The sequence below is a fragment of the Euphorbia lathyris genome, chromosome 9 (genome assembly GCF_963576675.1).
Source record: "Euphorbia lathyris chromosome 9, ddEupLath1.1, whole genome shotgun sequence".
Lineage (NCBI taxonomy): Eukaryota > Viridiplantae > Streptophyta > Magnoliopsida > Malpighiales > Euphorbiaceae > Euphorbia > Euphorbia lathyris.
The window spans coordinates 17,081,035-17,106,153 of record NC_088918.1 but is presented as its reverse complement, the minus strand read 5'-3'; the positions used below and the strand labels follow the sequence as shown (position 1 = coordinate 17,106,153).

General features: G+C 37.4%; 1 long non-coding RNA gene, 1 other non-coding gene and 1 pseudogene across 3 annotated transcripts; 2 read left to right on the top strand and 1 right to left on the bottom strand.

Moving 5' to 3' along the window:
- The first annotated feature begins 2,703 nt into the window (after positions 1–2,703).
- Positions 2,704–2,864, top strand: LOC136207879 (U1 spliceosomal RNA). Its single transcript, XR_010676964.1, has one exon. It is a non-coding gene; the product is annotated as a U1 spliceosomal RNA (small nuclear RNA).
- Positions 2,865–11,896: 9,032 nt separating this feature from the next.
- Positions 11,897–14,551, top strand: LOC136206820 (uncharacterized). Of its 2 annotated transcripts, XR_010676451.1 has the most exons (6): positions 11,897–12,157; positions 12,254–12,352; positions 12,515–12,586; positions 13,158–13,247; positions 13,353–13,489; positions 14,130–14,551. It is a non-coding gene; the product is annotated as an uncharacterized lncRNA (long non-coding RNA). The 2 variants fall into 2 exon arrangements; XR_010676450.1 differs by lacking the exon at positions 13,158–13,247 and having other exon boundaries at positions 11,899–12,157.
- A 2,152-nt stretch (positions 14,552–16,703) lies between these two features.
- LOC136207271 (uncharacterized) lies at positions 16,704–23,492 on the bottom strand (annotated as a pseudogene).
- Between the last annotated feature and the right edge of the window lie 1,627 nt (positions 23,493–25,119).

Below are 25,119 nucleotides of genomic sequence, written 5' to 3'. Positions count from 1 at the left end.
ATTAATCCATTCATCATTAAATGGTTCCAAAAATAAACTATGTTCTAAATATGACTTTATGTAAAAAATTATCTTTAATAGACAATCTTTTAACAAAAAATTATATCTAAAATCATATCTATTTCTCGAACATTAATTATAAAATGAATGAGTTAAATTCATGATCTTAACTTAACTATTAAGCAAAAATTGAGTTTAACTAACAATTTGAAATATAACCATTGTAAAATTATATTCACAAATAATACATTACATCTCATATATAATTTATAGCAAGATGGAGGATACTTTTATTCCAAAGAATTATATCTTGAATGGGACTTGGTAATTGTATTGAGATATAACCAATTGGTGTACAAAAGCCTCATTTCTCGAATAAACCATATGTAAGAACGAAATGCTTTATTTTTGATATAATATATAAATTTGTTGAAATTTCAAATATTGTCAGTTAAAGCATAAAAATGTTCCGGACAAAAATGGGTATCTACAAGACATATTTAGAGCAGGGAATGAGAATCACAATAATTAATTACCTTTGTTGATGTTTGGTTTTACAAGTTTTGATATAGGAATGGAATCATATTCACCCCATTATGGGAATCAACCATTCCCTATTCCTTCCCGTTCAATCAAATATGATTCCCATTCTTTTATCAAATTTAATTGAAAAAAAATAAAAAATAAAACCGACGTTCTATATTATGTTAACTGCCTATACATAAACTTTCTTAAAAAAAACTGCCTATACATAAACAAAAAATAAAATAAAAAGCTAAACTACTCCATATACATATGTTCTACGTATACTATATTCAATTTTTTTTTTTTTGAAATGTATATTATATTCATTCATATAATATAATATTCTATATTTTTAGAATAATAATTTTTATATATTAGTATATTTTCTTTATTTATTAAAATTTAAGAAATTTTAATTTTATCCGATTTCGATTTTGATTTTGATTCCAATTCCGAAATTTGAACCAAACACTCTTAAAAGTAATCGGATTCCGATTCCGAATTAAACCAAACAAAATAAATAAATAGTCATTCCGATTCTGATTCCGTAACATTCCGATTCCGATTCCAATTCCGATTCCGAAGTTTGAACCAAACGTCCCCTAAAGAAAATGTTATTTAGAATTTATAACTTTTTCTCTATTTTATCAAAGGAGACTTAGGGAGTAGTTCTCTACCCTTTATAACCCTGCTTACGATAGTAAACGATATCAAAATAATAGACGACCCCTGCTTACGATAGTAAACGATATCAAAATAATAGACGACGATCCCTGCTTACGATAGTAAACGATATCAAAATAATAGACGACGATCTCAAAATAGAAAAAATTTTAAGATTTAAAGTTGTTTAGAGCCACATTTCTCATGTAATAACATTTTAGATTTCTAAATCATTATTTTTCGAATTTTCTCTATCTAAATGGTCATTTTCTATATCCTAACAAAACAATGGCTAAATGATTTCACAACCAAAAAGTTTAAGAAATAAAGTTATTTAAAATATAATTTTCATTAATTTTAGAATGAAGGATTATCTGTAGGGATGGTAGAAGAAGTTCTCTACATCCCAAAAGAACAAAAATATTATCATCCTCCAAAAGCAAAGAACACAGTTAGCGACCAAGAACTTCAAAGATCTAGGGAAAGACAAAAGAAACCATCATAATTAGTTAGATGGTATATTTATAATCGATCGTGGAAGACCAATTGTAGCTCGTCTTTATTAGCCGCCATTAAATAAGGATGACTGTTGCTTCATAAAAGGACCCGACACACTTGCTAAACTATTATTGTTTCTAGCAAGCATGAGACACGTATCCAGAAAGACACTATTAAAACCCGTCATTCTTACTAATCCATGCTTGCAAGACACGTGTCTAAAACCCGACACTCCGCAATCAGCTCGCATCTGCAACCTTTGACATATAACACCAAAGAGAACTGAAGACATATCACATCCAGACAAACTAACACATATTCCTCACTACGACTGTCCGATGAGGAGGAACTTCTAATTGAGCATTTGGGCCTCAAAGCCCAGCAACAACGCTCCATATAGAATCTAAGCCTACCAGCTGGGTGAAAGTGCCCTCCGTAGTCACTTTAAGACCCAACTAAGGGATCGCAGTCTGGGAAGAACTAGAGACAGTAAGGGCTTTTCTTACCCATAGCTCAGACTTGTAAATATGAACGTTTTATCCCACAATAAAAGATACGGTTTCTCTCATCTTCCTTACTTTAAAGATATTTTCTCTATACTACGTGATTATTAACTTGATTGTCAACGTGTATTCATGGACACCTCCTCCTGGAGAAGTCAAAAATCAAAGATTTATTTAAAGTTAAAAAAAGGCAGTTGAGATGCTTCTAAGTTGGATTTTAAAATTGATAGTTAATAAGTGCAAGTTAGGGTCAAATGTAGTCTACTCTAATTTCTAATCATAAAAGTAGTGTTGTAAATGGGGTGGGATTGGAGCGAGGGTATGGAACTAGTTTTCCCATCTTCCTTTGTCTTTAGAATGAAAATCTCCATTTTTCCTCGAACTGATTTTTAATTTTCAGTAACTCATAATAACAGTGGAAGGAAATACTGGAGAGAAAATCCCACATCGGAAAGCACGAGCAGGATAATGAACCAGCAACAGTATAAATGAGAGTCAAGAACAATTGGGTAACATACTTACCTGGACGGGGTCAATGTGTGATCAACGAGGCTCATGGCCTAGGGTTGTGACCTCCATTGTACGCTGGAGGGGTGCTTCCCTAAAGTCTCCCCAAGAGGGAGAGCTTATGTTATAATTTGTGCCAGTGGGGGCCTGCGTTCGCGCGGCCCCTTCCAATTCCAGTTTCTGTTCTTATCAGTTTAATATCTGATATGTGGACCAATGGTCCACACGATATTAAATTAATTTTTTTAGGGGAAGGCCTATATTAATGGCTTGCCATTAGGGTCTTCAAGAGTCGCCATTGTGTTGCACTATTGCTTTGGCCTGGCTCACCCCTCCAATTTGAGTTCTATCTTTATAGTTTTTGATTTATAATTTGACTTTTATTTGAAATAGCTGATCGATGTAGATTGATTAAGGATTTATTTTATTAAGATAATCAACTAATAAATAATTAAATAATAAACAAATTATTTCAGTTTCGCTCTACCTTTTTATCTAAAGTTAATTCAGTGATTCAGGATTACAGTTTTATATTTGTGCATATATGCAACTGGTGGAGCTTAAGAATGATTGCAATCATATGGTAAATTGTGATACTTGAATGAATTTCATTTTCGTGAAATGATGCACACTTGATAAGTAATTTGCTCCTCAATCAAAAAGTGTGTTCTTTCATTTAGTTTGATCATATTACGATTCAGTGTCTATAAATTTGCTTTGCTTCATGGTCCCAATTGTCTATGTCTATGTCTTCAATGAAGCATTAGATATGGTGCCTTATGTAGAAGTGCATCCAATGTTGATCATTTAGGGATTGGTTGTTGGCTGACCAGAGAAGTCATTATCCTTTCCTTTGTTTGCTCTGCATATATGGAGTGTTGATTATTACTAAGGAATGGAAATAGAGAAAGAAAATTTCAAACTGGGAACTTTCATGACTTGGTTTTTGTTTTTATAATTATGAATGGAAACGCTTGATGCAATGCAGTTGTCTATTCCCTGTAATTTGATTGCAGTAATACCCAGTGGTAATTTTAGAACTACCATCAATTGATACAGGTCAGTTGTCAGGGTGAAGTAATTGAGAGATGCTAATTTACTTCTCCCTAAACGTCTTCTGTAACCTTTAGTTTTCTCTCTATATAATGGCAATGTTGAGATTATTACTAAATATGTATCAAGAAATGCAAATGCCATTCCTGAGAAGCATATAAACATAATAACTTTGTGTATTACTGGGATTGCAGAAATGCAAGCGTCAGTTTATGGATGCAATATGGTTGTCTTTTCCTTGTGAGTTAATTTCAGTGTATGTCTTGTGGTTCTGTGTGAACTACCGTTATTTGATAGAAGTCAGTTGTCTTGTTGTGATTGAGAGATACTAGGTTACTTCTCATGCTCTTGTAAACGTAGCTGATTTTCTAGCGAGTTTTTTAATTATTATTGTGCACGTTTATGATCTGAATCTTGTCGATTTCTTGACTTGTGGTGTCTCACATTCTTGAACTAAGTTTGTTATTTTGACTTACTTTCTTGCTGATGCTTACATTTGGGTTTGATTCTTAGGGTCATCCATTCCCTTTTGGAGGCTATGTTCTCTCAATATTAAGGGGAATTCATGTTTCAGCTTCCTCTTTCGTTACTAAAAGAAGTTAGAGTTTCATTAGATAGATCCTTGTTAATTAAATGATGATATAGATGATGAGCCGAGGATGGAACTTTTGTTGGTAAATATGTGTCGCAGCTTGCCCCTTTGCGTTAAGTGTAGCCAAGGTTTCTCTCGTATCGTATACCCAGCTTGCAATTCTATTTTAGGTTTACTACTAGCGTGTGAAAACGGATAGACAATCAGCCATATAAGCAATAAGCACAGTCTATCTGGTTCTCACTGACTGTTCAAGTTTATTCTTCTCTAGAAGCTTCGAAGGCATAGTTCTTTTTCTTATTTTCCTAGTATCCAAACATGTAGCTTTACATATATTTCCTCCTTTGTATGCTGTATTTTTCATCCTTTTTGCATAATCTGTTGTTAGTTTATTTGTTTATGATGGTAGGCTATTGCTTTTTGAATTTCTGGGAAGTTGATATTCGATAATCACTAGGTTAAGGCCTGATTGTTTACTGCACATGCTTTGTCATTTATGTTTCAACTTCCTCTTTCGTTACTAGAGGCAGTCCTGAGGCATTCCAATAGGTGAAATTGGGGAGATTCCTTTTAGTTTGATGATTTTTAGGCACTAAAAGAAGATATAGTTAATTTTTGGTACATAAGTTTGGATAGTTAATTTTTGGTAGCATTAGCCAGTATTCTAACATTGTCTGGTGAATTCAAATGCAGCTAATTCATGTCTTGAAACGCATATGATCGTTGTTAATAGAGGAAAGGCACACTTGAGAAGCAGACTCAACCAAAGCCTAGAAATTCGTCAAAGATGAATGAATCAAATACAACTTTGGATTATGAGTTGGATGATACTTTTCCAGGTCATGAGCCTCAATCAGTCAGATCCAAGATGGCAAAGAGGTCAAAGAATAGTGTAAAAATGAAAATCTTGAACCAGCATTTACTGCTACACCCATAGTTTATTCAGCTCAACATCCATTTACTAATGAGTTTGGATTATGAGTTGGAAGATACTTCTACAGGTCCTGAGTCTCGATCGATCAGACCCAAGAGTAACAAAGGTAAATATCTATTGACGGAGCTGCAACTGCAAGTGTTACTTGGTCAGCATATCTCTCTCAGAACAGGGATCACTTTTAGCACTTGATTTAGTTGAAGCATCATCAGAGAAAGCTAAGCTTTTCTCTGTTGTAAAATGTATATATAATTATGCTAGTATATATATTACAGGAGGTTTAGAGCTTTGTTCCACAATCAGAAAATGCTGTAGATTCAAAGACACAGGTGATATTTAGTAGGCTGCGTCTAGAGATGGGGTTTTTGCTGGGAGTTCAATCACCTCAACAACATTGCATAGGGTAAATGCTCTTGATTTTGGATGTAATGCTTTTGCTTCCATAATGTGCAAAATTTGAGCTATAGCATTAAGATTTATGCCCAACTTTACTCTTGGAGCACAGCCTGAGTTTACAGATAGCTGATAGCTTGTGTCATACTGTAATTTTGTAATTTGCTCCTGTTATATAAAATAATTTTTGTTTTTACGAAAGGAAATGCTGGCCTGTGATGCAATGTGGTTGTCTATTTCCTGTAATGTGGCGTGTGATGCAATTACCTAGACCGCTGTCGGGCATCCATTCCAAGGTAAGATGACAGCCGTCGGACATCCATTCCAAGGTAAGATAGCGGAGATGTCTTTTATGTTGTCTTACATCAAATTTGAACTGGTTTTGAGCTGCCTTTGAGTACCGTGTTAGAAAGAAACTTGTGCTTGGGTATATGAATAACTAGGAGTTATAGTTTCAATTTATGATGCTTTTGAAACTGAGGTACTTCAAAGTTAAAAGCATGGAGATCAGATTCGATTGTTTCAATTTATCAGTTAGTTAATCATCTGAACCTTCATTTGTTGGAAGCAGGGGACGGAACCATCCATAGTAAGAGTAGTTTCAACGGTCGAGCAGCAAGGCGAAACCATTTGGGGTGGTTTCGGCGGTTGGCCTAGCCCCCTTTGTCTCCGCGGCTACTCTATGCTGTCTAATGTCTAATGCTTGACTGTTTGCAATTTCCCAAAATATCTTCTTTTGTAAGAATGTTTTTTGCATGTGCATGTATCGAAAACGTATTGAAATAGAGGCAATAATCATATATACGACTTAAAAATACTATATAAATCCAACACAAAGTTAGTGGATTCGTGTTTTATCAAACATGTTAAGATACATGTTATTTTTGGGTTGATACAAGTTTTTAGGTTGGATTTAAGTTAATATACTAATTAAAAAAGGACAAATATTTAAAATTATCATGTGTATACGTATTATTTAACAATGGAAATAAAATATAAATGATTAATGAGTACCACTTAAATCTTTTTTTTTATTTTATTTTATTTTATAGTAGAGTACCACTTAAATCTTTAATCTTTCATAGTTTTATCTGTTATTTCTAGTCTTTCATAGTTAAATCTAGACTTGTTCATGGGTTGGGCCGGGTCTAATCGGGTTTGCCATATATTTACATTGTCCAAACCCAGTCCAACCCGCATTATATTCACATCGGGCTCCGACCGGATTGGGTTGGATTAAAAAAATAAATTTCCAAGTCCAGCCCGGCCCGTCCAACTAATATATATATATATTAAAAAAATTAAAAATAAAAAATAATTATTATTCCAACAAATAAAATTGCAAGTAAAATTTAATTAATTAATCTGTAGTCTAATATGAAGTTATATTTGTAATTCTTTTAATTCTAATAAAAAGTTAACAGTTACTTTCAAAAAAAAAAAAAACAGTTATAATATACATTTTGTAACGATAATATAAATTTTTATAAACCATTATACATATATAATGTATGTGTATAGTATTAAATTTCAATTGATAAAAAAATCATCAACACAGATATTGTTATTCTAAAAAAAACTCAAATATAAATATAAATGTATAAAGGTGGAGCGGACAGGGCCGGGCCGGGCTAATTTGGGTTTTCAAAATAAATCCCAAGCCCAACCCATTTTATATGCGGGCTTGTATGGATTGAGGCCAGATTGGGTCAAATGATGAATATACATGTCCAAACCCAACCCATGATGAACGGGTTTCGACGGGCTGGGCGGGCCAACAGATCTATAAACAGATCTAGTAAATTTGTGATTCCTAATAGAAATAGTAAAATTTTACATATTCTGTTAACATATTACACAAATTATGATATTATTAACGTTTGAGAAATTTGTTGTAGGGGTGGGCATGACTCACTTAACCGGTCAATTAGGAAATTTTTTGAACCTAACTGAATATATCAGTTTTTAAAACATTAAAACCAAAATTGATCCATATATATTGGTTGACCGAAATTTTCGGTTAACTATTTTTAATCATTATCTTTCTTTCTTTCTTTTTTTTTTTTTTGAGAATGCAAACATTTCATTAGATAACAAGGAGAGTACAATGATAGCATGAAAACGGTAAGGAATAAAACCTTACATAAGTATAGGCTATGCCTAATACATAATCCACAAGGGCAAGAAATAAACTACAAAGAGTAAAAAAAGACATTAAAGATACCACTAATACAAACAACAAATGGAACATATATTGCCAATCATTCCAAATTCGCAGAGAAGCAACTGTAGTTCTGATTTCTTCATTTAACCCATTCGAAATTTTTAATCATTGTCTTATCTTAATGGTCAATAAAAAGTAATGGTTAATCCTAATTTTTATCTAAATCTAGTGGTTACCATTTTATCCTTTTTTTTTTTTTGGGTAGAAACAGGAAAAGAAAAAAACAAAACAACAAACACCTAACCTGGAATCAGCCTAGGAAAGCTAATCCCAATTCTATCCTCTAAAAGAAGAGAAGAAAGAAAGATAGGAGGGTCAGAAAGGGTAGACACGCCTAACATCCCCTCGTGACCAGTCGCCGCCAATCGATCCGCAACCCGGTTTTGCTCTCTGAAAATGTGGCTGAACTTAAGGAACTCAAAGGAAGAGCAAAGCCTTTTAATAGCTTTAATAAGGTTGCGGCTATTAAGACTGTCGCGCCCGTACCCGCGGATCGCGAACTTTATATATTCGATTCGACATGGCTCTCGCTCTACTGGTTTGATAACGGTGCTAGACAGTCCCTCCAAGGAGACTAATCAATTGGGTTTTGAGTCGCCACCAATCAGTTTGACGGTCTGATTGGACACCGATTTAATTCCAAATTGACCCATTCGGGTAAGTTCGGATAAGGTAGTGGTCTGCGATGATTCTAAGTTCGGTTTCCGGTTACGTGTAGGGAAGAGACGTAATCTCACCCTACCCCGCCCGATAAATCGGTACTGTTGTACTTATACGTGCTTGCTCTTATGTGTTTGTGTTTATTATTGCTTTGGAGAGTCATTAGTTGTATATATTCAAGCTATTGACAACGCTCGCAAGGTTTTTGTCGTATGTTTACCGAGATCACTATCCAGTGACCAACATGATATGATTGTTATATAATCGTTATACAACGATCGAATATTAAGACATAATAATGTATTAAAATATAATAATCGGTTTCAATTATTTATCGTTTATTTATACGAATCACTATTCAGTGATCGAGGTAATATGTTCGTCATATGACCGCTATTCAGCAATCAAAGCTTGATAATGAAAGTTGTATATTATTAATATTTGTTGATAAAAACATAGTTTTAATGGGATTGACAAGGGAAAATTATTATATTTATTAAAACATAATAATATACGACTTATTAATTATTTATACGAATCACTATTTAGTGATCAAGATACAGACCACTATTCAGTGATCGAGATAGTTGTTTAATAAAAGGATAAATTAGTGCAATGACTAAATTGCACCAAAAGTAGAAATAATTAGCTAATTAACCTAAATGCTTGAATTAAAATAATCTGATATGAATTATAAACTAATTTTTTTTTTTTTTTTTTTTGGTAGAAAAGGAAAAGAAAAATGAATAACAACAAACTACCCAGGAATTAGCCTAGGGAAGCTAACCCCAATCCTATCTTCTAAGAGAAGATGAGAGATGAAACTAGGGGAAACAGGAAGGGTAGTAACGCCTAACGTCCCTTCATGGCCCGCCGCCGCCAAGCGATCAGCAACACGATTCTGCTCTCTAAAAATGTGTCTGAACTCTACGAACTCAAAGGAGGAGCAAAGCCTTATAATAGCTTTGATGAGGTTGCGACTGTTAAGACCCATAGAATGATTCTCAGAAATCATTTTGATTGCTTCCAAATTATCAGACTCCACAGAGAGCCTCTTAACACCCAGCCTTTTAGCAAGATTGATTCCAGTAAGAATAGCCCAGAGCTCCGCAGAAAAGGAAGAACCCAACCCTAAATTCTGGGAGAACCCAGAAAGCCAGACGCCCCCTACATCTCTAAGCACACCTCCAGCCGCAATCTTACCGTTACTGAGGCAGGAACCATCAGTATTCAGCTTCACAACCCCCTCTCTTGGCCTGCTCCATCCCACGAGATGGACATCACAACACTGAGAGGCTCTGGCAAGGGACTCTCCTTTGAAACTATCGATAATAGAGAAAAGTTTTTTCGAGAAGAAATCAGCTAAGTTTGTCATAAAAACAGTTTTATCTCCAAAAATCTCCTCGTTTCTCCATTTCCAAACTTGGTGACAGATAATAGCAAAGAAAATGTCACCATGCTCCATGTATGGAAGCAACTTTCCTCTAACACCATCAGAGAACCAGTCGACCTCAGAATGTGCCATGAAGGAAGAGAAAATATGGTGTGGGAGAATTTTCCTCCAAACCTCTTTACTATTAGAGCAATCTCTAAGAGCATGGCACAAAGTCTCAACATGGCCTCTGCATCTACTGCAAGCTCCAGAATCAGCCAAGTGCCTTCTGTGCCTATCCGAATTAGTAAGAAGCCTGTCCTTAACGCCCAGCCACAGGAAACTCCTAATACGGAAAGGAACTTTAAGGGTCCAAATCGACTTCCACACATCCGAGGGAGGATCAGATCTAAAGAGAGAGAAAGCTTCAAAGGCCGATTTGCAAGAATAAACTCCATTGTTAGTCAGCGCCCAACAGTGCCTATCCAAGTCTTCCTCTTGATTACTCACCTTCACTCCCCGCATTCTAAGGAGAGTCTCAAGGCTAAAGAAAGTATCAAACTTTGACCAGATCCAGTCCCCTTCCGAGTCAACCACATCGGCAATCCTCCAGTTGCGTATATCACTAGGCGGGGGGGAAGAACACACCTCAATTAACGGTTTATCCCCAATCCAGTTATCAAACCAGAAACTAATGGACTTACCATTCCCCACCTCCAGGCCAACTCCCGAGCAGAACTCATCAAACACAGCACTAAGTCCTTTCCAGAGGAAGGAACAATTAGCAACTCTCTCTTTCGGGCCCCCGAAGATTTTGTCTTTCCGATACTTACCACAAAAGAGGCGAACCCAAAGAGAGGAGGGGTTTTGCCACATACGCCAAAGGAGTTTCATTAATAAAACTTTATTATTGTCCTTTGCTTTCCTAATACCCAGACCCCCAGAATCTTTAGGCTGGCAAACCTCACTCCAAGGCACAAGATGGATCTTCCTGCCCTCCGCAGCTTCCCCCCACAGGAACCTACGGTTAATCTTGTCAAGATCATTAAGCACAGGATCCGGAAGCTTACAAGCCTGCATGATGTGATTGGGAGCAGCACAATTAACAGATTGAATTAACGTGAGGCGGCCAGCGAGAGACAGAGTCTTGGCTTTCCAAGTGGCACACTTCGAATTAGCTTTATCCAAAGTCTCTTTGAAGGAGCCTTTAGACACACGCTCACTATGGAGGGGAACGCCCAGATACTTCCCAAGAGAATCAGTAAGAGGAATACCTGAGAGATCACTTAATCTCTTACAGACTCTCTGATTCATATTCTTAGAGCACATCATCCTAGATTTCTGGATATTAAGCTTCTGCCCAGAGGCCGAACAAAAACAATCCAGAATATCCATAATGACTCTCAACTGCTCCTCATTACCCTCAAGAAAGATAAGGACATCATCTGCAAAGAATAAGTGAGTCACCTGGGGACAGAAGCTGTTGATCGCCACAGGGTGGAAACTCCCATTATCAATCGCATCCTGAATCAGGTGAGAGAGCCTCTCCATAGCAATAACAAAAAGGAAAGGGCTCATAGGATCCCCCTGACGGATTCCTCTGCCCGGGGAAAATTCCTCCGACATATCCCCATTGACCATAACTTGAAACACAGGAGAAGAAATACATACCTTAATTAAACTTCTCCAGCTGTCCGGGATTCTAGCTCTCTCAAGGCTCTCCATCAAGAAATCCCAATTAATTCGATCATAGGCCTTCTCTAAATCCAGCTTCAGAGCCACAATTGAAGGAAAGGGAAAAAATTATTTATTAAAGGAAAGGGAAAAAATTAAAGCTTAGATAAGTAAAAGGATGACAATTGTGATAGGGAAGGGGCATAATTGAATCCAATTTTAAAGATTGGGTCAGTGTGCATCGGATTGAATAATTGGGGGTTCAATTTGTAATAATAAAAAGAAATGAGGTAAGAACCTCACATTACGGATTAGGGTTGCATTCCAACCCATTCACCGCCTCCATTTCCTTTTCCTCTCTCTTCTCTCTCAAATTTTTGCTGTTAAAGAAGAAAGCAGCGGTCATCCGACCAGCCGCCGTTCTTTACCGAGTCTGCTTCGTCGTTTCCCGTCCATCCCTTCATCGTTCACCTCGGTCCGCCGCGGCGGAAGCTTCGCGGACGACAGAGGTAACCGGAGACGAGTGGATCCGTGTCTCGGCGTTCCCGTATTTCTTCAGGTACCAGTTTCGTGATTTTCATTTTTTGTATAGAGCTTTACTCGTTTTTTTTTTGTTGTTGACTAAGACCTGATGTTTTTTTTTTTTACTTTTTAGCTCAACTGTGTCGTGTTTCAAGATAGCGGTGAACTGAAATGGTTTCTGGCTAAATGGCGGTTCGGCTGATCAGATCGGTAACCACAGATTCTGAACCCGGTAAGATTTCATCACTGTAACTAAACCTTATTTGTTTTTTTTTTAACCTTATTTGTTTTTATTTATTTATTTAGTTAGATGTTAACTCATGTTTGGAGTTAATATCTTTTATCCGGATTATAATCGTTCTATTCTAAACCTTGCTCGTTTTTCGTAGCTCAGAATACTTGCTATATCAGACAGATAAAGGAAAAACTCGACACATCTAATGAAGACAAGAGTAAAAGGAAAAAGGTAATCAATCTAGCCTAACTAATTTTAATAGTTAATGCTAGCTTATATTTTCTTGGGTTATGACTGAAGTTGCAATATACACTTTACTGAAAAGAGTAAAAAGAGCTCAGGAAAGGGGGTACTGAACTCAGTTGGATTGATATCCTTAACAACGTATTTCAGAAATGATGTTATTATTGAAAGAGTTTCTGTTGTTTTTGCAATTTTAGACATTTTCAGGTCCTTTTTAGAGGTTCTTTTTAGTTTGGCCATTTTTGAAACTTTGTTTGCTGTGTTTCTTTTTATCCCCCATTTTATGTTGGCGTTATGTTTTGTTTCATTTCCAGAAACCCATTTTTCATTATATATTCACAGCTTCATTAAAAAGTAAGGATTAGTAAATCAAAAGTCCAAACAAGTTCCATTATGCCTCTGTTTTATTTTCTATGGACCTGATACATATAAAAAGGTTTTGATTTCATTTTATTTTATTTATTTCTCATTGTTTTGTGTCAACTATTTTGCTATTTGGTTGTTTATTTCAAAACGTAAATGCTATCTTTAAGGAAAGTATAAGGTTTCTGTATGTTAGGGAGAAAGAGCTACACAACTCCATCTCCAGATACGCCCCTCAAGTAACCATCCGGTCACTTCAGGATATACTAAACACTTGTATTAAAAGGTCTCCTTTATTTTTACCCTACTGCATCTTTTCTGGTTTAGATGTTTGTTTTCTTAGGGGTATATGTACATGATTAGAATTCTTTGGTTCATTGTGTTTTTTCAGGGTCCTTCATGACTATGGATTGGGCATTTTAACTATCTTTTGGTTGAAATTTATTCAGCTGGAAAGGGCATTGTTGAGGTTGAAGTGGCTGAGGTTGAAGGATTCTTATCAAATTTGGGTTCTATCTTTCTAAACAGGTATATACAGTGGGTTTTCTCTTACAATTTGTGCTACTACTTGGTATTCTTGCTGGTTGGAACCTTAAATGGGGGAGTCCTTAATTAGTAGATCACATTTTTCACCAATATTGAAAGATAAGAAAAGGCTACATTCTTTCTAATCCTATGAGGGCTTAAGACCTTACTAGAACTCAGAACAAATAAATGGATAGGGGCTGTTAAAGCTTTAAATTAAACAATGTGCAAATAATAAAGCTTTTAAATAAGAATCAGGATAGTAAACTTAAACATTCTACATGTACTGAAACTAAAAGACAGGGACTTAAACTTGCAATAGAAAACTGTATTGTATTACCAACCTTACAAAGTAGGTTTGACTTTGAGCCTGGAGATCCTTAGTTAGAATGCTCCTTGATTACAGATAGATTTTTACAGCCAAGAACCCTCAGTACAGAAGGTTTGATTCTTGAAAGAAAGTACAATTCAAATCAACTCTCTAAAATGTAGAACCCTCTCTATTACAAGCCTAGTAGATTTTGCCTCTCATTTTCTCGCTTTTTTTTCTGTTTTTTCTTGCTCTTTTCTTGCTGATTTTTGCTTTTTTTTTTTTTTTTTTTTGCCTCTTTTGGTCTAATATTCTTGCTGCCCCCTGTTTCAGGTGCTCAACCCCTCTATTTATAGAGGTCCGGACCATCCTGGGATTGAGAAAGATGTTGTCCCTTTTGTGATGAATTGTCTTATCTTCTGCATTTTGCAGTGGCTGGTTTCAAGGTGCAGGCTGCTCAACTTTGGCTCCTTCTTCTTTTGGATTCAAGTCAAGCATAGATCTGTCTTCCTCCTCTCTTTGGACTCAAGCTAAGTAATGCATTTGTCCTTTATTTCAGAATGGCTGTTTTCAAGATGGTTCAGGATGCAGGGACTATCTTCAAGATGGAGAGTTTGTCCTTTCTTGTTTGAATTTTTTGGATAGAAGATTGTTTTGGCTGTACTTTGTGTATGTATTGGCTGTAGAACATCGAAATTAGTTTTTGTAAATGTAGAATTTATTTTTCTTAATAATAATAATAGCACTTTATCTTATTTTTGATAGTGCCTTTATTTTATTTTTATTCCATTGTATTTTCAGTTTATTAATTCATTTGTTGTAAGCTAATTTTGGAAATTATATTCTAAATATAATTTATGAACCAAAATCATTTTAAAAGTAATTATGGATAACTTTTAAAAATTGAATTTGTCATAACTTTGTATTTAGATTATAGGGATTTCCAATATAATTTCACAACTAATGAATTAAAGTTGGAAAATTAATCTAACCAAAAAGATACAAGTTGAAATTAACTAATAAATTTGAAATATAACCATTCCAAAAATCATATTTAGAATACAACTAATTATATTTCAAATATAATTTATGACTGAAAAATAGTTCTATTGCAATAAATCACATCTCTAATATAATTTGATAATTATATCGAGATATAAAAAATTGGTATAAAATATAATTTTTCTTAATAAATTATACTCGTAATAGAAAGTTTGCATTTCTAATATAATTCATGAATTTGTTAGAATTCCAAATATAATCAGTTAAAGTTTTTTTTTTTTAAAAAAATGTCCCGGACAAAAATGGGTATCTACAGCTGCCCCCCTTTGTATATCTGCATTGGAAATGCAGTATACAAAGTACACATAGATAGCCATTTTTGCATTTTATTGAGCGAAAAAATAAAAACTTAGAAACAATGAAAGGTTTAGTAAAACTCCCTGAATGTTTGGATCAATCTGTGTTGATCTGACTTGAGTCGTGTTGATTTGATTTTGGTTTGTGAGTGTTTAGAGCGGCTCCCCGCAACCGATATGTGTGAGTTTTTAGAGCGGCTCCCGGCAACCGATGTATGAGTGTTTATAGCGGCTCCCCGCAACTTGTGTGTGAGTGTTTAGAGCGGCTCCCCGCAACTGATATGGAGTGTTTATAGCGGCTCCCCGCAACTTGTGTGTGAGCTTTTAGAGCGGCTCCCCGCAACCGATATGGAGTATTTTAGAGCGGCTCCTCGCAATCGATATGGAGTATTTAGAGCGGCTCCCCGCAACTTGTGTGTGAGCTTTTAGAGCGGCTCCCCGCAACTTGTGTGAGCTTTTAAAGCGGCTTCCCGCAACCGATATGAGCTTTTATAGCGGTTCCCCGCGACTTTGAATGAGCTTTTATAGCGGCTCCCCGCGACTGGGATATGAGCTTTTATAGCGGCTCCCCGCGACTTGAATGAACTGATGTGGTGGACTTTTTAGTCCACGATGATGTTATTTGAAGTAGTTATTTTTCTGTTATTGATGATGTGATTACGGACATTCTCTATCCATTATTTACATTTGCTTTTGATTTTTTTCAAAGTTTGCTGGGACGATATTGCTGATCGTTCATCAAGCTCTTACTGCATTCCTGCAAAATAACTCGGTGGCTATGCAGGATGAAATGTATTGATGCACATGTTTAAATGCATGAAAAAGTTCTTTTTATCAAGATCATTGTTCGGAATTTTGGAAAAACAAAATTCATCGCCCTTTTTTTTTATTTTATATATGTTCTTTTATTTTTAATTATTTTGCCCATTGGCTGGCATCGTCTCGTGTACTAATATGTTGCTCCCGGACATCGCTGTTTTAGATCGAGGTAAACTGAAGATGTCCGGAAAGTGGTTGGGGAAGCTGTCAACTTGTTTTCAACCTAGCAGGCTCTTTATTTTCTTTGCCCCACTTTTGCCTAAGTTGCCCTTACGGGTTTTCAACCTAGCAGACTTTTTATTTTGCTTGCCTTAACTTTTGCCTAAGCCGCCCTTATGGGTTTTCAACTTAGCAGGCCCTTCATTTTGCTTGCCTTAACTTTTGCCTAGATCGCCCTTACGGGTTTTCAACCTAGCAGGCTTTTCATTCTTGTATGCCTTAACTTTTGCCTAGATTGCCCTCACAGGTTTTCAATCTAGCAGGCTTTTCATTTTGATACTATTTTTCTTTTTCTCTTTTTTTTAAAAAAAAAAAAACTAGAATGAGACTCCATTTCAATGTATTTTATGATTCAACAGTTTATTTATTTCCAGCGAAGTTTTCTTAAGCGCATGTAGATGAAAGGAAAATTTACAAAAGGAAAGTGCGAAAGGAGGTATGGACAAGGGTCAGACGCACATTTTATTTATTCAGAAAAGATTACAATCTTGACATACATGAAAGTCATAATCTACGCATAATATCTCTTAACAACATCTGAGTTTATGGGATTTTCAAGCTGTTCCCCATCCATGTTGGTGAGGACTAAGGCTCCTCCTGAGAATGCTCTCTTCACCACATATGGTCCTTCGTACTTCGGAGTCCATTTTCCTCGTGGGTCTTGATGCCTCAGGAAAATCTTCTTCAGGACGAGATCCCCCTCTTGAAAGTTTTTGGCTCTTACTTTCTTGCCATACGACCTTATCAGTCTTCTCTGGTATAACTGCCCGTGATAGATTGCAGCCAACCTTTTTTCTTCGATAAAGTTCAACTGATCATATCTTCTCTAAACCCATTCCGACTCATCGAGCCCTGACTCCAACATGATTCGTAGCGAAGGAATTTCTACTTCAACAGGTACAACGACTTCCATCCCATAGACCAAAGAGTATGGTGTAGCTCCACTTGATGTCCTCATAGTAGTTCGATACCCATGTAAAGCGAATGGTAACATTTCGTGCCAGTCTTTGTAAGTGAGCGCCATTTTTTGCACTATTTTCTTGATATTTTTATTAGCTGCTTCTACGGCGCCATTCATCTTTGGATGGTACGGGCTCGAGTTATGATGTTTAATCTTGAACTGAGCGCACATCTCCTCCATGGCTTTGTTATTGAAGTTCTTGGCATTATCCATGATGATCCGTTCCGGTAACCCATACCGGCATATGATGTTATTCTTGATGAACTTCTTTACAACTGCAGTGGTTACATTGGTGTATGAGGCTGCTTCTACCCATTTCGTGAAGTAATCGATGGCTACAAGGATGAAGCGATGACCGTTTGATGCTTTTGGTTCGATAGATCCAATAACATCTAACCCCCACATTGCGAAGGGCCATGGAGCCACCATCACATGTAATGGTGTGGTCGGAGCATTTATATTATCTGCGTATATTTGACACTTGTGACATCTCTGAACGTACTTGATGCAGTCCGATTCCATGGTGGACCAATAATATCCCATCCTAAGAATTTTCCTTGACAAGGCATGTCCTCCTAGATGAGTACCACAAAAGCCCCCATGTACTTCTTCTATTAGTCGCTTGCTTTGTGCATGATCAACACATCTTATTAGTGTCGTGTCAGGACTTCTCTTGTAAAGAACGTCTCCGCTAAGGAAGAAATTTGTGGCCAATCGTCGTATTGTCCGCTTATCTGTTTCTGAGGCTTCCAAAGGGTACGCTTGGTATTGGATATATTTCTTAATATCGTAATACCACGGCTTCTCATCAGTCTCTTTTTCTATGTTCCCACAGTACGCCTGAGATCTCCTGAGTTCAATCTCTATTGTTGGGAAGTCTTTGCATTTTTCTAGCTCGAATGCCGCAGCTAGCGTTGCCAAAGCATCTGCCATTTGGTTTTCTAAATGGCACACATGTTCAAAGTGAATGTCGTGGAATTCTTCAGCCATTTCTAAGATGTGTTCTTGATACGGGATTAGTTTGGCATCCCGGGTTTCCCACTCCCCATTTAGTTGATTGATCACCAAAGCGGAATCCCCATAGACCTTTAGCTTGCGGATATTCATCTCCAAAGCTGCTCGAATGCCTAAAGCACATGCTTCATACTCAGCTATGTTGTTTGTGCATTGGAAACAAAGTCTGGCGGTAATCGGAAAATGCTTTCCTTCTGGGGAGATTAGCACCACGCCTACACCATGACCTAGGGCATTTGAAGCTCCATCGAACCTCATGACCCAGTAAGTAGTACCATCTTCTTTTGTGTCTGCCACAGTAAAGACTTCCTCATCTGGGAGAGAAGCATCCAATGGGGTACCATGTTCCACCGGATTATCCGCTAAAAAACTAGATATTGCGGCCCCTTTGATCGCCTTTTGAGGCACGTAAATTATGTCATATTCTGCCAACAACACTTGCCACCTTGCGATTTTTCCTGTCAGTGCCGGCTTCTCAAAGATGAATTTGATTGGATCCATAGGGGAGATCAAATGAGTAGTATTGTTCAACATATAATGCCTCAATCTATGTGCTGCCCATACTAACGCTGCTCAAGTCTTCTCTAACGGAGAATACCGGGTTTCACAATCTGTGAACTTCTTGCTGATATAATAGATGGCACGCTCCTTCTTCTCAGATTCATCTTTTTGTGCCAAGAATGCCCCCATTGAGTTCTCGTGCACCGTTAGATATAATAGTAATGGCTTTTCCGGATTTGGTGGGTGCAACACTGGTGCATTCTGTAAGTATTCTTTGATTTTATCAAAAGCTGTTTGACATTCTAAATCCCATTTTCCTGGATTGTTCTTTCGGAGTAACTTGAAGATGGGTTCACATTTCATCGTCATTTGAGCAATAAAATGGGCAATGTAGTTAAGCCTTCCTAAAAAGCCCCTAACCTCTTTCTCTGTCTTCGGCGGAGGCATCTCCGAGATTGCCTTGATCTTTGTAGGATCTGCTTCAATGCCCCTCCGACTAACAATAAATCCTAACAACTTTCCCGATGTTACCCCGAACACACATTTATTGGGGTTCAGCCGAATACTGTACTTTCGCAGCCTTTGGAAGACTTTCCTTAGTATTTCCACATGATCTTCGTTTTCCCTGGACTTGGCGACCATATCGTCCACGTAAATCTCCATTTCTTTGTGCATCATGTCATGGAACAATGTCACCATGGCCCTTTGATAGGTGGCTCCAGCATTCTTAAGTCCAAAAGGCATCACTTTATAACAGAAGGTTCCCCAATAGGTTATGAAGGTTGTCTTTTCACGGTCTAGCAAATCCATCAATATCTGATTATACCCCGAAAATCCATCCATCAAGGATAACATGTGAAACCCTGCAGTGTTGTCCACCAACACGTCTATATGTGGTAAGGGAAAGTTATCCTTTGGACTTGCTCTGTTTAAATCCCTATAATCCACGCACATTCTAACTTTTCCATCCTTCTTCGGGACTGGGACTATGTTTGCAACCCAATCTGGATAATTTGACACAGCTAGGAAACCAGCGTTAAATTGCTTCTGAACTTCTTCTTTTACTTTAAGGAGAGTTTCTGGCTTCATTCTCCTTAACTTCTGCTTGATAGGTCTAGATTTTGGCCTAAGCGGGAGCTTATGCACTACAATATCTGTATTTAACCCGGGCATGTCTTCATAAGACCAAGCGAACACATCCTTATACTCTCTTAGCAAAGCAATTAGTCTTCCTTTGGTTTCCGCATCTAAGGATCCATTTACTTTGGTCTCTTGTGGCTTATCATCTGTACCCAGGTTTACTATCTCGATATTGTCTGTTTGTGGTTCCATACTCATTTCCTGTCGTTCTAGCATTCTCTCGATTTCAATAGGGACTTCTTCTTCAAATTCTTCATCAGATTCGACCTCATATACTGGACAATCGAAATTATGCGTAGGTTTATGATCATCAATCATGTCAATTTTATGATCGTCCCTAAACAAACATTCATAAAGGAAAAAGGAAAAAGCAATAAGCAATGGAGGGAAAGATGACACAAGAAAGGTGGATTAAAAATGCGCTTTTTATTGATCAACATCAACGAAAACATTGCCTTTTATTTATTATCTTTAAATCTTAGGCATAATTTAAAGATTTCACACAAAATTATTCCATCGAAATGGGAAACTCGTGAACATTCCAATTCTTTAACTCTTCCTGGCAGTCAAAAACCCAATCTTGATCATTTTCAGCTTCATTCCTCTCCAAGATTGCTGCGATTGTGGGCGTGTATGTCGCTGCCTTTGTGAAGGTGACACTAATGTGTGGGATGTTGAGGGGCATGTCTCGCACCAGCTTACCCTCAATCTTGGCTATGCGCTTCTCCTTCATGCGAGCATAGAACTTCCTCATGTCTTCTGGAGTGAGTTCATATCCTAAACCCTCTCGGAAGCGATTCCCCTTAACATCTATAACTTCTCCCATTTTGACTGGTTGTTGCCCCACAACTTGCCCCCGAGTCATTTCTTTGGCGACCATGATGGAAGCAGGTGAGAAGCGAGGCTCAAAATATTTGGGTCCTTTTGCCGTGTATACCACATTTACTGCCTCGAACACCTGAAAGGAGCTCTCGATGACATCCTCCTCTTCTTCTATGTAAGGAAATGATGAACACTGGCTGATCAGCAAATCTTCTTCTCCGGACACCTCCACTAGCTGATTGTCCACAATGAATTTTATCTTCTGGTGCAGAGATGAGGGAACAGCTCCGGCAGAATGGATCCATGGTCTCCCCAGCAACATGCTGTATGCCGGGTGAATATCCATCACTTGGAAAGTGATATTGAAAATGGTCGGTCCGATTTGTATGGGCAAATCGATGTCTCCTATCACCTCCCTTCGGGTACCATCAAAGGCTTTCACGAATATGCGGCTAGGGCGTATGTAGGAGCTATCAATAGGCAGCTTGGCTAGTGTTTTCCTCGGTAGTATATTCAAAGTCGAACCATTATCAACCAATACTTTTGCCACCGAGAACTCCTTGCATTTGACGGTTATATGCAGAGCTTTGCTATGGCCCGTTCCTTCACAGGGCAACTCATCCTCCGTGAAAGTCAAGTAATTTGCTGCAACTATATTGCCGACAATGTTATCCACATTCTCTACAAATATGTCATGACTGACATATGCCCGGTTTAACACCTTAAGAAGCGCATTTTGATGAGATTCCGAGGTCAAGACTAGTGATAGTAATGATATCTTCGCTGGGATTCGATTTAGCTGCTCAATCACCCGATACTCACTTTGTTTCACAATTCTCAAGAATTCCAAAGCGTCATGGTCAGGGACGGTGTTTCTTACCGGAGGTGTATCGAATTCTTCCTGAAAATGAACTTCACCTTCTTTGGCCTTCCCTTTCCTACGCATATCAACTTCTTCTTGGCGATTTCTTCAGAAGAGAAGCAACGGCCGCTTCTGGTCATTCCTGACATTCCAGCGATGTCTTCCCTGGTTTGAGCGCTATTACATGATTGAGGTATTACTTTATTATCGTATATCCACGGCACAGCTTTGTCATTCTCGTAGGGGAAAGGAGAAGGGATTTGGACTTCTAGTTTTACAAAGGACACCCCAAGGTCATCCGACTTCACCGGATCTTTTGGGACCCAATCAATAACTAGCTGAGTTGGCTTCATCAATTCATCCCCATGTAACATATTTATCATATGCATACCTTCATTCCTTCTTCCGAAAGACAGAATTCCTGAGTTCATGCATTCTTGGACCTTTTTCCTAAATAGCTCGCATTTCTGAATTGAGTGGTCAACGTCCCATTCGTGATACCAACAAGTAGTACTTCTTGCGTCCTTCCTTTCTATGATTAAACATGTCTCACATATGGCTTGATATACCTGCTCCATTGGCATAACGACGTTATGCGCCTCAGTCCTATACTCACACCAATCCTCATCCCAAATGGCATTAATACTAGTGTTCCCATGGCTAGGCAAAGGGTTGTTCTTAACATCTGGCTTCTGATTAGTCTGATTGAATTTCAACCAACCTGCCTTTACAAGAGACTGGACTTTTCTCTTGAATGCGATGCAGTCCTCGATGGAATGTCCTACAGCCCCAGCGTGGTATTCACATTTGGCGTTTGCATCATACCATTTCGGATATGGCGGGGTCACAGGAACCGTTGGTGTAATCGATACCTGTCTATTTTGCAATAGTTGCGGGAACAACTCCGTATAAGTGATGGGAATCGGCTCTATAGGCTCCCATTCCCTCGTTCGCCCTCTGGTTCTTTGATTTCCAAAGGTGTTTCCTTGGGGGATGTTTGCTACATAGTTATCCCGAGGTAAAGTCATCCCATAAGTAGGCACTTCATAAGAACGCTCCACCGTGTGAGCCTCTTTTTTGAATCCATTTCCATTTTTCTTCATAATGGACTTATCTGAAGATGCTCCATCCAATTTCCCACTCTTGATGGCTATTTCTACTCTCTCTCCGACCACGACAAAATCAGAGAAACGTGTCGCACTGTGGGCAATCAAAATCCCATAGTATGGGGATTTGAGGGTTTCCAGGAAGATACTGATCATTTCTGTCTCTGTTAGGAGAGGTTTTACCTGAGCCGCCCGGTCTCTCCACATGATGGCGTACTCTCGAAAAGTTTGGTCCCTTTTCTTTTCGGTCATCCTCAAATCCTCCCTAGTAGGAGCTAAGTCCACATTATGCCTGTATTGTTTGATGAAGGCATCGGCTAAATTTCTCCAACTCCGGATGTGGATCTTCTCGAGTTGCATATACCATCTCAAAGCCGCTGCTTGCAAACTTTCTTGGAAGACATGGATCAGCAACTTGTCGTTGCTTGAGTAAGATGCCATCTTGCTGCAGTACATGGTTAAGTGCTCTTTTGGACAGGTTGTCCCGGTAAACTTCTCAAAGTCCGGGGTTTTAAACTTGTAGGGTATTACAATATCGGGAATTAGGCATAGGGATCTCGCGTCTATGACCTCGTGGTTCCCCTCAATGCTCCTCAATCTTTCCTCGAGCGATTCCAATCTTTCATTGCCTGCTTTCACCTTATCAAAGTCTGGCACTACAATTTCAATATTGTCTTTCTGGAGATTTGTGTTATTGTTTCCAGACCCTTCCCCCTCTGCATCGTCCTTATGTCCTTCAGGGTTAGAAGTTTCAGGTCCTCCTGCGGCCGGACCCTTGTCCTTAAGCAACCTCATTAGCATGGCCATTTGCTCCTTCAGTTCTTGAATCCCTGCTAGTTGTCCTTTCATTACATCTACCTCCCGTCGGAGCTCTTCATTCGATCGTTCATCCATAATCCTAGTCTTTGATCGTGTTTGGTAGCGGTAAGCCAGGAAGAATTTTGTACACGAGACTATACTTCCAGGGGTCTGTTTTTTTTCAAAAAAAAAAAGTTTATTTTAAAAGTTTTATTTTAAAAGATTTTTTTTAGAAGAAAAAAACAAAACAAAAAAAAATGCATGAGAAGTGATGCGATGCTGAAACGAAACACAATTCCATTAATTAAAACTTCTTTCATACAAACTATCAAATTAAAACATAAACAACAACATTTGACAACAATCTCATCCTTCAGTTAAATTCACCATAGTGCGCCATGTCACACCCGACCCTAAATGACCTCAATCGGCATCGGGCGTGAAATAGAAAGTTCATAATCAATACTTAGGAGTCTCCAACCTCGCCTAATCTGTCGGCAACCTTCTCTATATCCTGTACTTTATCACCTAAAAACATTAAAACCATTTAAAAACGTGAGACAAAAATCTCAGTAAGAAACTATCAGCTATAAAAACCAACTTTACTTAACATAACTACATTATACCTTTAGAAAGGGATTTAATCAAAACCTTATAAAATATACTCAAAACCAAAGTTCATAATATAGTCAAAGTAGTAAACCAAAAACCAAAAATATATAATCTTGTATCGATTCTTGAGTTCAAAACCTTATAAAATATTATAATCAAATAAGCGTTTTTATCAAACCAAATCGTAATCAATCAAACGTAAAACCTTATATCAAAATCAATCATAACGGAAAACATAATCCAAATGAACTTAAAACATTGTATCCATCCTCGAGTTTCTCCCCTTAAGTATCAATCCATAACCACATATATAATCGAGACGTCTCTTAACATTGCCTATCCCATATGGTCTTACCCGACACTTCTTTGCCATACCCAATAGGTCTTTCAAACTGTGTACACAGGCCATGTCTCTCACTGAACATGGTCTTCAAATATGAAACCACCGATCCGGATAGCTCTCGATGGATATCAAATCATAAAATCATAAAATCATGACGTACTCAAATTTCCTTTCACAATCAAATTCCAAACTATTTCATCACCATAAATCATTTGGCTTCAATTAGCCTTTTTGTATCATAAAAATTATATTTGGACTTCAATCCAAAATAATAACAATAATAACCGCAACAGATTTCTCAATCCAAACACAAATCGTAAGAAATCATCAAATTCATTTTGTTCAATATAGATATATATTGAAACCAAAAACATATATGTATATATGTAAATCAACCAAATTAAGCCTTAAATCAATATAATCATGTAAAATATGAAATCCATAGAAGCATAATCAATAGCTTCATTTGAACCGTAATTTCACAATAAAAAGCAAAATCAGGAAAACACAAATTTTACAAAATTCCTGCATAACCCTAAAATATCAATTTCTGAAACTTCTTTGATTATATATATATGTATACATAAAACTCAAAATATACTTGATAGTTACTTACCTTGGTCACTAATTAAAGACCACAAACCCGTTCAATTCGCCTCTAAACTCTGTCTAAGCCATTTCCTTCCAAACACTGCCGAAACTTAAAAACTCTTCGGCTAGGACTTAGATCTATACATAAGGATGCTATGGTTCCAATTTCAAGTGATT